This window comes from Heloderma suspectum, chromosome 1 (genome assembly GCF_057233095.1).
Source record: "Heloderma suspectum isolate Gila_16-S chromosome 1, 16-S_ref, whole genome shotgun sequence".
In the NCBI taxonomy this organism is placed as follows: Eukaryota; Metazoa; Chordata; class Lepidosauria; order Squamata; family Helodermatidae; genus Heloderma; species Heloderma suspectum.
In genome coordinates, this window is record NC_139458.1 from 78623737 (window position 1) to 78641406 (window position 17670).

The window sequence follows — 17670 nt, forward strand, 5'->3', positions numbered from 1 at the left end:
CATAGCTAAAATGGTTGTCTGAACCAAAGTTTGCTTTTGATTTATTACTGGCAGGAAGCTTGACCTGGGGAAAAGAGAACGTTATGAGAAACATTCTTGCTCAATAGGTTTATGTTCTAGACAGGTCAAAACCACAAAGGACAAGATGGGAAATTTCTACAGAACTGTACAAGTAAAAACACAATGTCATTAAATATGAATAAATATGAAGGGGCAGGATAACAGAGTACAGTATCCAATCAGAGTACAGTAAGCAATGACATCACATATCATGTTCAAGTGTAAAACTATAAAAGTAAAAGGAAGATACTGGGTGGGGTTGTTCCCAGCAGGGTGTTATCTCTGCTGGCGGGAATCCGTATTGGTAATGTATGCATCATGTGTTGTCATGTTTTCTTTTCCTGTTGTAACTTTTGTCAATAAATACCATGGTATCAATTTCTTTATATGATTGTCTTAAATACACTTGCTTGTTAATAAATGCTTAAAATATAGTCTATGAGCATCTGTTTATAAAGTAACTGTGTTGAGTGTAAAATGACTGAGTCCTCAGCATTAGAAAGACCACATCTCTATGGACCCAGATATAGACAGGAAGTAGGAGTCTGTCTAGATAACAGGAGGTCTGCTTAATTAGGCTTACTATGCATTAATTATTTCTCCTACATCCTAACAGCATGCCTTCTTCATAAAAGACTGAAGTAGATACTGAGCTGATCAACCTTCTAGTGATCCTAAATGTACTGGGTAGAAGTCAGCTTTCTTATCTGCATGCAATATAATCCTACAGAGATCTGCTCAGAAGCACGTCCCATTGAGTTCAGTGGAACTTACTCCCAGGTAAATAAGTATAGGACTGCAGCCTTAATCTCCACATAGTATGTTTATGATCAGGATACCAGCAGGCAGTATTCTAACATGCCACTAGCTGGTGCTGTTCCTTTATTATGAAAGTTTAAAGTAAGCCTGAAATATAAGTCAGTTTTGAAAAGTGTCAACATAATGGCTGCCTGTGTTGTATATTAAAAAACGCATAGACACGCATCAAAAACCCTGCAGTTACTTTCCAAAACACCCTCATATATTGTGTTGTGGGTTTGGTTGGCTTGTTCACTGTGAATTTGAGTGGTCAGGGTGCTGAGAAAAGAACATTAATGTTTCTTAGGATGCAATCCTATGCATGTTTAGACAGAAAAAAAAAATCCTAATCCCAGCATTCCTCAGCTGGCCATGCTGGCTAGGGAATGCTGGGAGTTGGACTTTTTTCTGTCTAAACATACATAGGATTACGCCTTTAATGACTCTGGATGGTCCCCTGAATGGGCATTCATTTGCAGTGGGTGGGTGTTTAACAAAGGCTTTGCAGGATGTGTGTTTGAGAAGCAGCCATTTGCATAGATAGGTGAAGAGAGGCTGACACTTTCAAGCTTGTGTTAGCTGGAACTGGTAATCTAATTTAGCATTGTTCACTTATTTGGAAGTGGGGAAGGAGGGATGTTTGTGCCCTGTAGGGGGCACACAGCCTACTGCTCTGCAAAGCACATCTGGACCTGCTATGAAAAAATGCACAATTGTATGCTGTCCTTTTACTAGGATATGAAGGCACAATACATTTGCCACACGAACACAGTGCCTGCACATGGTGGATTCCCATAGTGCTCAATATAGTCTGGTCTTCCCTCCTTTCCCTGCTTATGTGTGTGCACAAGAAGCGCATCCCACCACTGAGAGGCAGGGGAGCTCTGTTTGTGTCTCCCACATCCCCATCCTTTCCTCCCACTCTGCCTTGTATCAATGGTCCGTGCTTGCATGTGGCACTTGCAACAGGCTGGATGGGGATATGGGAGAGACAAAGAGACCTCCCATGCTCCCGATGGTCTGATGTGCTGTGCTCTGTTACAAGTAAATTGTACTGTATGTTACATTCACAGTTAAGTGAACATAAAGCAGCCTTTCTCTTCCTAAAGTTATTTTATGTATGTTCGGTCATAACATTATCATATTTTAAAACTTTTAAAAGTAAATTCATTTAGTGACTTTGTAATTCTTGTCTGAATAGATTAGAACTACATTGAATGACTGCTGCAGCATCAGAAACACAGGACTCTATAAAACAAAACCCAAGCTGTCAAGACTGCACATTTGCTGTCAAGAATACACAATGGTGACACTTATTGTGTTGCGGGGAGGGCTTCAACCCTTTGCCCTCACCCTGACTGGAATCTCCCCTCCCCTGCCTACCTGGTATTCACAATGGAAGGAAAGCACTCAATGGCACCAAATCAACCACAACCAGACCATAGTGTTGTACCATACAAATACTAATAAATAAAAATAATTGCAGGTGCTCTGTCCTGTCTCCAGGAGGGCTGGGCTAAGTAGTCCACATGGCAATTCATAATGTTCTTCAAAGAACCTGTGAACCTGTGAAAGAACCTGTCCCTTTTTACAAGGCATTCGAGCCTAAGCTTCACTCTTCTTTCATCAGGGAAAGAGAAGCATGGGGTCCTTCTTGCCCTAGCCCAGGTTGGGCAACTTCATACAATCTTGGGGCACTCCTGTCACTGCCACACCTCCAAAAAGGTGGGGGAGTTTTAAAAAAGCCTCAACATTTTAAAAATTTTCTCTATTAAAAAAAAAAGGTTATGTGAGAATTGCACTGGGGGGCTGAGGGGGCCACATGCTCCCTGTGGGCTGTGTGTTGCCCACCCCTGCTCTAGCCTGTAGAGTCAAGAAGCCCAGCTTATCACTGTGGCTATTCAAGGGTGCAATTCCTCTTTTTTGCTCTTATTTGCTTTTGAGCCAATTTCCCATTATGCAGTAATCATTACGAGAGATGTGAAAGCCTGGGAGGAAAAAAACAGGAAAAATGTGCGTGTATGGGAGGGACAAAAAACTAAAAAAAGGATTTGTTTTTTCTAGGGGTCTTTGAGAAAAACATTTTTGGTGGAAGGGGTTTTCCTCTGAATTCTTCTAGTTTTTTCTAGTTTTTCCCCAAGCCTCCACATCTTTAATTATTACATTTGTGCCTCTTGCAGTTTCCCAACCTCTAACTTCCCTAGCAATATCTCTGGCCCACCATGAGCTGGCATATGTCTAGGACCTAGACAGGAAAAGCTCAGTGGGTCCCCATTCCCCCTGCAGACTTCATTGGAGGCATTAGTATGAGTCTGGCTCACATCTGAGCTCAATGTACTTGGTCCCTTTGACCATGCACCTGTCCCCTGTCTGCAGCCTCCACTTCCTTTCCACCCATCACCACCTTGGCCACCTCTGCTCTTTATACACCTGCAAGGAGGGTAGGGAAGCATTGGGTAGCTGGCCAAATCAATTTTGGTCTGACCATGTTTACATCTGGTTGGGCTGGCTGTGATGTAAGCCCCAGCTGCATCCAACCTTCCACAGCCCTACAATCTGGAATATGTTGAAATTTGTCAGAACACTTTCCCCCCAAAGAATTGCAACTCAAATGATCGGTATTTTGAAAATACAAGGTTAGAATTTTTATGGATGGAATTTTAAATCAAGTAATTAAGTATGGAATTAAACACATCATAATGGCCTCCTAGCCAGACTGGGGCAAAGGGTAGAACAGCAGCAGCACAGGATATCCTGCCACCTGAAGGCAGGAGGACACGCCCTGCTGTCTCCCTCTGTGCCTTGTTCTGAGGGGTTCTTCCTCAGAGTGGGGCACTGTGGATGAGGTGGCCATAGAGACTGTCTGTGTCATGGCATCACAGGCGGTCAACAGGGCCACCTTGCCCACAATGCCCCACTTTAAGGAAGAAGCCCTGAGAGGAAGGTATCTGGGCCTGGTGGGCTTGCTGGAGAGCAGAATCTGTCAACTTCTTCAAAGAGCCCATTGGCTGCCTTGCTCTGAAGGATCATCAGAGCAAGACATCAGGCAGGCAGCTGCTCGTGCGGCTGCCCTTGGAGAAGAGCCAAGTGGGTTAAGTGAAAACCATGGTGTAACCAAGGCAACTTATGAAAGAATTTGGTGGACCATGGGTAGATCCTGGCAAATCTAGGGCTGAGGTCAATTGCTTTTCCAGGTACACTCTGGCAGGCATGTGACCTGGTTTGTTTTTTACCGTTATCAATATATATATATATCAATAATATATGAAAAATAGTCTGAAATGTCATGCATGCTTATTAAGAGATTTCCCCTTTGCTGTTGTGCTAATATGAAATCTGTGACAATGAGAATAACAAAGTGATTTGGGGTGAGAAACTCTATCTTTGCTTTCACATTTTCTGAGGATGCCAAGGATGCTGTGTTGTGATAACAGGTTGTCTTAGAAGGACTCTAGCAGCTTGATGGTCACTTGTGCTGGGAAGTAGTTCTGGATGCCTACCAGAATACCTCTGAGTACATCCACAGATATACCAAGCCTACATAGTCTGTGTCTTAAGGAATGAGGGGAAATTTTCAGAGCACTCTGGTCATTTCATAAAGTTTGGTGTAGGGCTTAATCCAAGCCAGAGGTCAGCCCAAGAATCAGCATTCAATCCCAGAGTTCAGACCTTGGGCTTTGTGAAAACAAAAGCAAATGCAGCAAATGCAGAGTGCCACTTGGCCTATTGTTTCTTTATCTCAGAGTATCTCCAAGCACCCACGCCCACACCTGGGATTGTGTAAAAGGCTTACAGGCAAGATAGTGTGGGTTGATGTAAATTCATCAACAGCCCAAGAGTCAATGAAATTGTATATAAACAGAACTCTGGTTTATCTGAATGCATAGCTCCCTGCATGTTCTGGACATTCTTCCCCAATCAATTTTGACTTGTTAGACATTACTGTATTTCTATATTGAGGAGGAGTGCACACTCACAATCTCTCGAACTGGCCTACCTGCATATGAATGTCTAACCATGTGATCTTGGTATCTTCTTCACATCATCCACGGCTTGTTTGAGTAGGATGCTGGCCACATTGTCTTGAATGTTGCTGGCTGACATGAAAGCTTGCAGGAGCTCACTGATGATGTTCATTTGGGGCATAGCTGCATGAGATCAGGAATGAACTAGGATGCAAATGAAATAATTGCTTCATGTGAGTATTTGTGTGGGAAAGAATATCATTTCCAAGAATGCTGCTGACTAAAATAACCAATATAAAAAAGATCTAAGGGTTAAAGCAAAAATATTTAACCCTTGAAAAAAGAAGTGGGAGCTGAAATAAAATAATAGTGTCCCAACTAACTCTGTACCATGGAATTGAGAGTAACTCTGTACTATGGAATTGTGCCCTCATGATGTTTGGAATTTGTTTTGGTATTTCCTTCTGAAGAATGACCTCCTCCCAATACTTGCTTATGTCTCCTACCTTACAGGGATACCTGTACTACCATGACTCATGTTTTCATTACCTCAGAACTTGATGGCTGCAATGCCCGTTGTGTATGGATGCTCTTGAAGAGTGTTCAGAAGCTTCAGCAAGTTCAAAATGCAGTGACAGACCTGCAAGCAGCCCTGTGATACCAAGAGCATATTGCCCCAATGCTTCAGCATGTCCTATGGGGTTACATGTTAGGCTGGTGAGAATAAGGGAGAGGGCTTTCTCAGTGGTGGCCAGTGACAAAAGGGTATTTTGTTTTGTTGTTGGATTGTATGTTTGATGATTTGCCTGAATGATGTATTCTGACATGTCCTTTCTCTTTAAGGCTATGGGAAGTAGGGGGGAGTTAGAATGTTCAGATTTTAAATGGTGTCTCCTGATTGGCTGTTGCTTTTTCAGTTGTGAGAGAGAGGGAATAACAAGCTCTTAGTTTTCTTTAGAGGAAGATGGGGATTTGGCTTTCTGAGGGTTAGGACTAGGGTACTGGGCTCTAGCTTTGGGGGTGGTTAGAGTCCCTGGGGAGGTAGAGGGAGGTATACTGAATTATTATTTTAAAGTCTTATTATTAGTAAGGGTAGAGTAGGGAAGGAATTAATAAAAAATTTGGAACAACAATTTTTTGCCACATGAAACTCAAACTGTATTGAAACATCATACACTTTGTAAATAAAATTTTATCTTTGAATTATTCTTTCAAACCACGCCATACTCGGTCTCGTTACCAGAAAAGTTATGAAAAAAATAAGCCCAAGTCTCAGAATCTACACCCACACACAAAAACTGAAGGTTCTCTCCTCATAAGGAGGAGGGTGGTGGCAGCATCCTAATAAAGGTTTCTAAAAAGGTTTTCTCAATAAGGGTAGAAAAACACAACAGTGGTTGTTGTTAGGGTTATATCTGATGTATTCCTTACACACACACTTGCTCTAAGGTATTGACACAAGGAAGAGGTTGAGTTGAATATAAAGGTACTGAAATTCTGGAATTACAATTTGTGTCTGGTGTTGTAAAAATACTTATGAAGAGTGGTGATGAAATAATAATCACAGGTGGGGGAAGAATGATATGTCACATGGCCCCACTGAAATCAGCTTCCATTAGGACGCTCATCAGGCCCCTTCTTTGCAGGTCTTCTGGAAAGCTCTGAAGACCCACCTGTTTTCATTGGCCTTTTCGTAGTTCTTCAACTTGCTGGCTTTATTGGTAACCATTGTTTTTATTGGTTTTTTTATTGCACAAGTATTTATTGATTTTTTAAAAAAATGTATTTGTTTTGTATGGTTTTTATCTTGTGTGCTGCCTTGAGCGGGTTCTACCTTTAAAGGTGGGCTAAAAATAATTTTAAATAACAATTAAAAATTAAATTTGAAGTTCTAATTTTAATTAATACAATCCTAAATGAGTTGTGCACTACATAACATCATGACCATCTACCTCTTTTGTCATCTTGCAATTTCTATGGGCTGCTTCTTTTTGATTAATAGTTTCATTTAAAAAAGGCGAGGGGAACAACATAGACACAATACACATAATTACAACAACACACACAGGGATACACTAAGATACATCTAAGATTATAAGGTATCTACCTTCGGCTCCCCTTACACAACAAATGGTTATTATTGTTCTCTACTTCTTATCTTACTTGTTTATCATATATTGAGTTCACAGACATTATCTCATTTCTCTCTATGGGCTGCTTCTTATGTTTTATTTTGTACACAGCTCCAGCTATCAAATGACAAAATAACACAGGTGCAATATTTTATGTGAAGGGCATCCATATGTACAAATGGCAACAGTTTCCTGTACAATAGTGGTGCAGAACCTCTGCCCACAGGACTAATCCAGCCTGCAGAGGCTTGTGGCACCTCTGCAGACCCTGCCTCAGCACTACAAACCCCACCCCCCTATGAACCCTGCCCCAAATGGGGTTGGGGATGGGAGAGGAATCATCACAGTTCTCTCTGTACTCCAAAGAGTGGGCTTTCCACAGCACTGCTGCTTCGTTGCTCATGGGCTTTCCTATTCAGGGAAGCCCAATGCACAGCAAAGCCAAGGCAGTCAAGCCCCCTCAATCTTCCAATGGAGAATCAATGGGGACTCTGCTGATGCTGCCCTGACTTCACCCACCCTGCCTCCTTGGGGAAAGGGGCTTCCCCCATCCAATTTTAGTTCTAAACCTCTGATTTACAAGATATGCAGATAAGGACCTTGCGAACCACCTCTGTAAATCATAGAATCATAGAATAGTAGGCTTGGAAGGGGCCTACAAGGCCATCGAGTCCAACCCCCTGCTCAATGCAGGAATCCAAGTCAGAGCATCCCTGACAGATGGCTGTCCAGCCTCATCTTGAACGCCTCCAGTGTGGGAGAGCCCACCACCTCCCTAGGTCATTGGTTCCATTGTTGTGTTGCTCTAACAGTCAGGAAGTTTTTCCTGATGTTCAGCCGGAATCTGGCTTCCTGTAACTTGAGCCCGTTATTCTGTGTCCTGCACTCTGGGATGATCAAGAAGAGATCCTGGCCTTCCTCTCTGTGACAACCTTTCAAGTACTTGAAGAGCGCTATCGTATCTCCCCTCAGTCTTCTCTTCTCAAGACTAAACATGCCCAGTTCTTTCAGTCTCTCTTCATAGGGCTTTGTTTCCAGTCCCCTGATCATCTTCGTTGCCCTCCTCTGAACCCTCTCCAGTTTGTCTGCATCCTTCTTAATGTGCGGTGCCCAGAACTGGACACAGTACTCCAGATGAGGCCTAACCAGTGCTGAGTAGAGGGGAACTAGTACTTCCCGGGATTTGGAAGCTATGCTTCTATTAATGCATCCCAAAAGAGCATTTGCCTTTTTTGCAGCCACATCACATTGTTGGCTCATATTCAGCTTGTGATCGACAACAATTCCAAGATCCTTCTTGCTTGTAGTGTTGTTGAGCCACGTATCCCCCATTCCATAATGGTTATCATTCCATAACTTTCCCTCCTATGGTAAAAGTAAGTATAGTCCTAATAAAGCTTTTTATCACCTGTCACGAACATCCATCTTGACAGTATGAAGCCTCAGTCAGACTGTTAACTACCTCTCACTTTGCCAAGACTTGGAGCTTATCCTGCTTGTGACATCATATATGATGTCAGAATGTTGTATTTGCATTCAAACTAGGCAGTCTCCATGCCAACGGCAGTAGCCTGTAAACCTCTGCAACTAGGTAACCATCAGGCAGACTCTCTGGCAAGTTTGATGTTTGATCTCATAACCTAAGCCTGAAGAAGAGTTTAGTGTAACCCGAAAGGCTGCTTCTAGTATTAAATGAACAAACCCAAACCCTAGTTGATCCAGTGATCTCACTAGTGTATATGAATTTTTGTGAGCCCATTTTTATAAAGAGGACCAACCAATGTAATATTTCCTGTGTTCAGGATAAACCCTTGACCCAACATCCTATACCTGAAACTTTCTCTTCACCCCACCTGCTTGTCTCAAGTCCTCTATTTTAAGGGAATATTCTATCTAAAATAGAAATCCAGCCATCATTTAAAAAAAAATCTATAGAGTTTAATCTCAGATTACACTGCAGAGTTTAATGCAACCTCTTCTATGGAGCATTTTGCTTATGGCCTAAGTCCAAATGCCAAACTGAAACAAAAGGTTCATCTTTTTTTACCCCAATTTCACCCTCCCTCTACTCTCTGTATTGTCTCTGCCACCCACCCCACCCTGTCCGAATTTAGACTGAAAGCTTCTTGGGCAAAATATCTGTCTTTTCCTTCTGTGACTAAGTAAAACAAATACTATGTGCACAGACGGCACTTTGTAAATCACTATCTTCATAATTGGTAGGCTTCTCCAGGCTCCATGACATAGGTGAGGGCAGACATTAGGGAACCATGTGAGAAGTCTCTCTGTATGGAATTATATATTTTACAAACTTCCTCCTCACATCAGATGGGCTTTTCTAAACTAGTGGGGCAGTAGAAGCGGAAGGACAATTCCATGATGGGGTATGTGAAACAGCAAAGATAAAGGAAGACTCTGTAAGGAGGAAACAATAATCAGCATAGATAAGTTTTCTAAAGAAGCAATAGTGATTTAAACCAGCAAAACGTTCTCTCCAAAGGCTGGAGGGCTCTTATTGCTTTGGCTCTTACCTGACATTTCACTATGCTGTTCAGTCGTTAATTCATGTCCGACTCTTCGTGACCCCATGGACCACAGCACTCCAGGCCCTCCTGTCCTTTGCTGTCTCCCCGACTGTGCTTAGGTTCATAGTCATTGCATCGGTGATGCTATCTAGCCATCTCATCCTCTGCCGTCACCTTCTCCTTTTGCCTTCAATCTTTCCCAGCAACAGGGTCTTTTCCAGGGAGTTTTCTCTTCGCATTAGGTGGCCAAAATATTTGAGCTTCAGCTTCAGTATCTGTCCTTCCAATGAGCACTCAGGGTTGATTTCCTTTAGGATGGACTGATTTGACCTCCTTGCAGTCCAGGGGACTCGTAAGAGTCTTTTCCAGCACCACAGTTCGAAAGCATCCATTCTTCGGCGCTCAGCCTTCCTTATAGTCCAGCTCTCACAGCCATACATTACTACTGGGAAAACCATTGCTTTGATTATACGGACCTTTGTCGGCAAGGTGATGTCTCTGCTTCTTACTATGCTGTCTAGGTTTGCCATAGCTTTCCTCCCAAGGAGCAAGCGTCTTTTAATTTCATGGCTACAGTCACCGTCTGTGGTGATCTTGGAGCCCAAGAAAATAAAATCTGTCACAGCTTCCATTTCTTCCCCTTCTATATGCCAGGAAGTGATGGGGCCAGATGCCATGATCTTCGTTTGTTTAATGTTGAGTTTCAAAACAGCTTTTGCACTCTCCACTTTCACCCTCAACAAGAGGCCCTTTAGATCTTCTTCGCTTTCTGCCATTAAGGTGGTATCGTCTGTGTATCTGAGGTTATTGATAATTCTCCTGGCAATCTTAATTCTGACCCGTGATTCATCCAACCCAGCGTTTCTCATGATGTCCTCTGCATATATGTTAAATAAGCAAGGCGACAATATGCAGCCTTGTCGTACTCCTTTCCCAATTTTGAACCAATGGGTTGTTCCATGTCCGGTTCTTACTGTTGCTTTTGGCCCTCATACAGGTTTCTCAGGAGAAGGTAAGGTGGTCTGGTACTCCCATCTCTTTAAGAATTTGCCATGGTTTGTTGTGATCCACACAATCAAAGGCTTTAGCGTAGTCAATGAAGCAGAAATAGACGATTTCTGGAATTCTCTTGCTTTCTCCATGATCCAGCGAATGTTGGTGATTTGATCTCTAGTTCCTCGGCCTCTTCGAAACCCAGCTTGTACTTCTAGTAGTTCTTGGTTCACATACTGCTGAAGCCTAGCTTGTAGGATTTTGAGAATCACCTTGCTGGCATGTGAAATGAGCACAATTGTACGGTAGTTTGAACACTCTTTGGCGTTGCCCTTCTTTGGAAATGGAATGTAAACTAACCTTTTCCAGTCTTGTGGCCACTGTTGAGTGTTCCACATTTGTTGGCATATTGAGTCAGCACTTTAACAGCATCATTTTTTAAATAGCTCAGCTGGAATACTGTCATCTCCGCTAGCTTTCTTGTTAGTAATGCTTCCTAAGGCCCACTTGACTTCACTCTCTAGGATGTCCGGCTCAAGTTCAGTGACCGCACTATCATGGCCATCAGGGACATTCAGATCTTTCCTGTATAGTTCTTCTGTGTATTCTTGCCACCTCTTCTTAATCTCATCTGCTTCTGTGAGGTCCCTGCCTTCTTTGTCCTTTATCATGCCCGTCTTTGCACAAAACGTTCCCTTGAGATCTCCGATTTTCTTGAAGAGATCTCTAGTCTTTCCCATTCTGTTGTTTTCCTCGATTTCTTTGCATTGTTCATTTAAGAAGGCCTTCTTGTCTCTCCTTGCTATTCTCTGGAACTCTACATTCAGTTGGGTATATCTTCCCCTTTCTCCTTTGCTTTTCGCTTCCCTTGTTTCCACAGCTACTTGTAAAGCCTCATCAGACAGCCACTTTGCTTTCTTGCATTTCTTTTTCTTTGGGATGGATTTACTTGCTGCCTCCTGAACAATGTTACGGACCTCCGTCCATAGTTCCTCAGGCACTCTGTCTATCAGGTCTAATCCCTTAAATCTATTCCTCACCTCCACTGTATATTCATCAGGGATATGATTTAGGTCATACCTGAATGGTTTAGTGGTTTTCCCTACGTTCTTCAATTTAAGACGAAATTTTGCAACAAGAAGTTCATGATTTGAGCCACAGTCAGCTCCAGGTCTTGTTTTTACGGACTGTATAGAGCTTCTCCATCTTTGGCTGCAAATGACATAATCACTCTGATTTCGATATTGACCATCTGGTGATGTCCATGTGTAGAGTCGCCTCTTGTGCTGTTGGAAAAGAGTGTTTGCTATGATCAGCGTGTTCTCTTGGCAAAACTAAATTAGCCTTTGTCCTGCTTCATTTTGTACACCAAGGCCATGCTTGCCTGTTATCCTGGTTATTTCTTGACTTCCTCCTTTAGCATTCCAATCCCCTATGATGAAAAGGACATCTTTTTTTGGTGTTAGTTCTAGAAGGTGTTGTAGGTCTTCATAGAACCGATCAACCTCAGCTCCTTCGGCCTCAGTGGTTGGGGCATAGACTTGAATTACTGTGATGTTGAATGGTTTGCCTTGGATTCGTACTGAGATCATTCTGTCATTTTTGAGATTGCACCCCAGTACTGCTTTTCCCACCCTTTTATTGACTATGAGTGCTACTCCATTTCTTCTAAGGGATTCTTGCCCACAGTAGTAGATATGATGGTCACCTGAATTAAATTTGCCCATGCTTGTCCATTTTAGTTCGCTGATTCCCAAGATGTCCATGTTCAATCTTGCCATCTCATGTTTGACCACCTCCAGCGTACCTTGATTCATTGACCTCACATTCCAGGTTCCTAAACAATATTGTTCTTTACAGCATCAGACTTTCTTTTCACCACCAGACACATCCACAGCTGAGTGTCCTTTCAGCTTTGGCCCAGCCGCTTCACTCTTTCTGGCGCTACTTGGAAATATCCTCTGCTCTTCCCCAGTTGTATATTGGACACCTTCCAACCTGAGGGGCTCATCTTCCGGCGTCATATCTTTTAGCCTTGTTATACATTCCATGGGGTTTAGTTGGCAAGAATACTGGAATGGGTTGCCATTTCCTTCTCCAGTGGACCACATTTTGTCAGAACTCTCTGCCATGACCTGTCCGTCTTGGGTGGCCCTGCACGGCATAGCTTATGGCTTCACTGAGTTACTCAAGCCCCTTCGCCACAACAAGGCAGTGATCCATTAAGGGGTGACATTTCACTATAAATGTTGAATATATGTGATGGATGTACTCTAATGTGGTTCTCAAAAAACGCTGTACTGTCCATGGCCTCTCCTTTCACTCAGATCCAGCAGTCCTTGTCCCCCATATGCTGTTCTCTTCCATCTGTTTTCCACAAGTCTAGCTCCTAATAGGTTTCCTATAGTTGAGGGTTAGGAAAGAGAGAGTTCCTGAATAAGGACTGAAAACTTCTTATCCTCAAAAGGCCTGCTGCATCAAAGCAAGCTTTGTGTGAACTACAAAGTGACTAATACAGAAAACTCTTATAGTCCATTTAGTAACAATACACTGCTTCAACCATCTGAACAGGACAGGCTGTTGCAGAGTAATAAATACAATGTCATATAACAGGCAAAGAAGAACTTTCAGCAGTATGTGATGTGGAAGTGATTCAAGCAGTGAAAACAGAGATGTGAAGTATGTAAGAACGTCCTTATGTGAAATGTTGGAGTGAATGCAAAGCACTGAATGAAAACCGCAAGGTGGGAGAAAATAATGGTTTCTGAAATCTTTTTTTGTAGAGGCCTCTGGGCACTGCAGTTAAGAGTGAGAACATTTTCCACAGTCTTTTACAGTTTCTGTTTTCCCCTGGCATCCAATTAGTGGTTTTCAGCAAATGTAAACTTTGTGGGAGAAGCTCTGTATTTTATGGGAGCCCCAGGAAGACCTGGCCTCTCACTATTGTTTGGGGTTGCAGGATGTGCCAGCTGTGCTTGTTTATAAGAACCTGTGAATGACCCCTCCTGCATGACTCAGGCAGAGGGCTCAGCAGGGGGTTCCTCCCTCCCTTCCTGGGAATGAGATGATCTTCTCCAGTCACATGTTTCCCTGACAGGCCTGAGAGATAACAGAGAGCAGGTAGTCCAAACATCTGGCAACAGTTTGGCTGTTGTCAGCATGAAGCCAGGACAGAAGCCAAGCCAAAACACCATTTCAGAAAAGCTGACCTCATCTCTCACTAGCAGCTCTCACCTTTCAGGTTTCTCAAGCTGTCAAAAATCTTCACTTAATTCTATGGAACTCTTGGTGTTCAAATCATTGAACAATCTTCTCCCTTCCAGTTAGGTCAATAGTATTCCCATCTTGCAGATGGGAAAGAGAAGCTGAGATACAGGGTGCTTCCAGATGGAGGGCGGCTAGCTCTACCAGCCAAAAAGCATTGCGCAGCTATTCCGCCTATTTATTTATTTATTTATTCATTCATTCATTCATTTCATTTCTATACCGCCCAATAGCCAAAGCTCTCTGGGAGGTTCACAAAAATTAAAACCAAACAACACACAATAAAACAATTCAAAATATATAGAACATTAAAACCACAATATAACAATACAACCACAATAAAACCTAGCAGCGGTGCAGGAGTTTAAAATACAGATTTAAAACAGCAAAGCTAAAAATTTAGAAAGCTAAAATGCCTGGGAAAATAAAAACGTCTTCACCTGGCGCCGAAAGGAATACAATGTAGGTGCCAGGCGAACCTCACTAGGGAGCTCATTCCAGAGCCGGGGTGCCACAGCAGAAAAAGCCCTCCTCCTAGTAGCCACCCGCCTCACTCCTTTGGCAGAGGCTCACGGAGAAGGGCCGCTGACAATGATCTTAAGGTCCAGGCAGGCACATATGAGAGGAGGCGATCCTTCAGGTAACCTGGCCCCAAGCCGTTAAGGGCTTTGAATGTTAACACCAGCACTTTGAATTGGGCCCAGAAATGGACTGGCACCCAGTGCAGCTGGAAAAGTACTGGCGTAATATGAGCTCAAAGGCCAGTCCCTGTTAACAATCTTGCTGCCCTATTTTGGACCAGCTGAAGTTTCCGGACCGTTTTCAAAGGCAGCCCCACATATAACGCATTTCAGTAATCCAGACGAGAAGTTATCAGAGCATGGATAACTGTAGCTAGGCTATGTCTGTCCGGATAAGGGCATAGTTGGTATACCAGCCTAAGATGATAAAAAGTGCTCTGTGCCACTGAGTTCACCTGTGCCTCAAGTGACAGTTCTGGATACAGGAGCACCCCCAAACTACGAACGTGATCCTTTCGGGGGAGTGCAACCCCCTCCAGAACAGGTTGAGTATCACCTAGCCGGGCAGACAAACCACCCACTAACAGTATCTCCGTCTTGTCTGGACTGAGTTTCAGTTTATTGGCCCTCATCCAGTCCATTACCGTGCCCAGGCACTGATTCAGAACAGCCACTGCCTCACCTGGGTTTGATGAGAAAGAGAGGTAGAGCTGGGTGTCATCCGCATATTGATGGCACCTCAGCCCACACCTCCGGATAACCTCCCCCAGTGGTTTCATGTAGATGTTAAACAGCATGGGGGATAAAAATAGAGCCCCGTGGAACCCCATGGCACAATTGCCATGGCACAGAGCAATAATCCCCCAGCACCACTTTCTGGAATCGGCCATCCAAGTAGGAGCGGAATCACTGTAGTACAGTGCCTCCAACTCCCAACCCTGACAACCTATCCAGAAGGATACCATGGTCGATGGTATCGAAAGCCGCTGAGAGGGCCAGGAGAATCAACAGGGTCGCACTCCCCCTGTCCCTCTCCTGGCAGAGGTCATCCCACAGGGCAACCAAGGCAGTTTCCGTTCCAAAACCAGGCCTGAAGCCCAATTGAAATGGATCTAGATAATCCGTTTCATTCAAGAGTGCCTGGAGCTGTTCTACAACCACCTGCTCAAGCACCTTGCCCAGGAAGGGGATGTTGGCCACTGGCCTATAATTGTTAACATCCTCTGGGTCCAGGTTAGGCTTTTTCAGGAGTGGTCTAATTACCGCCTCTTTTAAAGCGGCAGTCACCACTCCCTCACTCAAGGAGGAATTTACAGCCTCCTGGACCCAGCCAGACATCCCCTCCTTGTGTGATGTAATAAGCCATGAAGGGCAAGGGTCAAGCACACAAGTGGTTGATCGGACTTGGCCAAGCATCCTGAAGTTCCAGATGGCTTGTAAAAATTAGAAACAAATGAAAAACTAAGAACAAAGCCAATTAAAAAGCAACACAGACACAAATGCATATGACATCACAATAAGCACCATGCTGTGTTCACAGAATTAATATGAGGTCTCAAGTCATTGGTTAAGATTTCCTAGATCTATATTCCTGGTTCAGTGTTATACTGGTATTAGCAGTGAAGACCCACAGATTGCTGAAAATAGAAGAAGATTCAAGTCTTCAAGAAGATTCTTGAGTAGTGCTGGCCTCTTTAACCACTGCTGAAAAAGCCTAACCTGGACCCGGAGGATGTTAACAATTATAGGCCGGAGGCCAATATCCCCTTCCTGGGCAAGGTGCTTGAATGGGTGGTTGCAGGACAGCTCCAGGCACTCTTGAATGAAACCGATTATCTAGATCCATTTCAATTGGGTGTCAGGCCTGGGTTTGGAATGGAAACTGCCTTGGTTGTCCTGTGGGATGACCTCTGCCAGGAGAGGGACAGAGGGAGTGCAACCCTGTTGATTCTCCTGGACCTCTCAGCGGTGTTCGATCCCATCGACCATGGTATCCTTCTGGATAGGGAGTTGGAGGCGCTGCAGTGCAGTGGTTCTGCTCCTACTTGGATGGCCAATTCCAGAAGGTGGTGCTAGGGGATTATTGCTCTGTGTCAGGGTTCTCTTTTGTCCCTGCTGAACTTCAAATAGCCAAATCAAAACACAGACAAGAGGCTTCTATCCAGGCTCTTTAATCCTTTTACTTCAATGAGTCATACAGATGCAAATTGTCAGTAACTCACAGTCTAAAAAGGAAATTCCTTCATGGAGTTCAAAGGGAAGCTACAAAGGTTTGAGAAAAGGCGGGCACACTTTCTTAACTTAAGGGGTAGGGGAGTATCTCCCTCTATCTCGTGAGGTCTCTATGCATAGCTGTTCCAGCCGGGCCAATTGGGCAGATAGCCTAAGCCCCACCCCTGCCATCTCTCTCTTGGCTCTGTGTCTGCACCTGGCATCTAAGAATTCAGGCTGTCCAAGCCCCGCCTCTCCCTGTTCGCTATCTCTCACAGGGGTGTGTGAAGAGAGGCTCCCTCCATCCAGCTGGACTATTGAAACCTGGGGAGTCTGTCTCTCCCTGTCTAGAAGAGTCTGGGAAAGTTCCTCCCCAACGTTTTGTGGTTCCTCTTCAGAATCTGACAAGATGGAGATACTGTTAGGGGGTGGTTCATCTGCCTAGCTTGGTGATATTCAACCTGTTCTGGAGGGGGTTGCACTCCCCCAAAAGGATCACGTTCATAGTTTGGGGGTGCTCTTTGACCCAGAACTGTCATTTGAGGCACAGGTGAACTCAGTGGCATGGAGCACTTTTTATCAGCTTAGGCTGGTATACCAACTATGCCCTTATCTGGATAGACGTAGCCTAGCTACAGTTATCCATGCTCTGATAACTGATTACTGCAATGCATTATACATGGGGCTGCCTTTGAAAACGGTCCGGAAACTTCAGCTGGTCCAAAATAGGGCAGCAAGATTGTTAACAGGGACTGGCCAACAAGCTCATATTATACCAGTACTTTTCCAGCTGCACTGGGTGCCAGTCCATTTCCGGGCCTGATTCAAAGTGCTGGTGTTAACATTCAAAGACCTTAACGGCTTGGGGCCAGGTTATCTGAAGGACCGCCTCCTCCCATATGTGCCTGTCCGGACCTTAAGATCATCCTCAGTAGCCCTTCTCCTTGAGTCCCTGCCAAAGGAAGTGAGGCAAGTGGCTACTAGGAGGTGAGCCTTTTCTGCTGTGGCACTCTGGCTGTGGAATGAGCTCCCTAGTGAGGTTCATCTGGCACCTACATTGTATTCCTTCTGGTGTCAGGTGAAGACCTTTTTATTTTCCCAGGCATTTTAGCATTTTAGCTTTCTAGACTTTTAGCTTTGCTGTTTTAAATCTGTATTTTAAATCTCTGCATTGCTGCTAGGTTTTATTCTGGTTTTATTC

General features: G+C 43.9%; 1 long non-coding RNA gene across 1 annotated transcript; it reads left to right on the top strand.

The window, feature by feature from the left end:
- The first annotated feature begins 311 nt into the window (after positions 1-311).
- Positions 312-7588, top strand: LOC146357474 (uncharacterized). Its single transcript, XR_014789946.1, has 3 exons — positions 312-369; positions 677-840; positions 2060-7588. It is a non-coding gene; the product is annotated as an uncharacterized LOC146357474 (long non-coding RNA).
- Positions 7589-17670: the final 10082 nt, after the last annotated feature.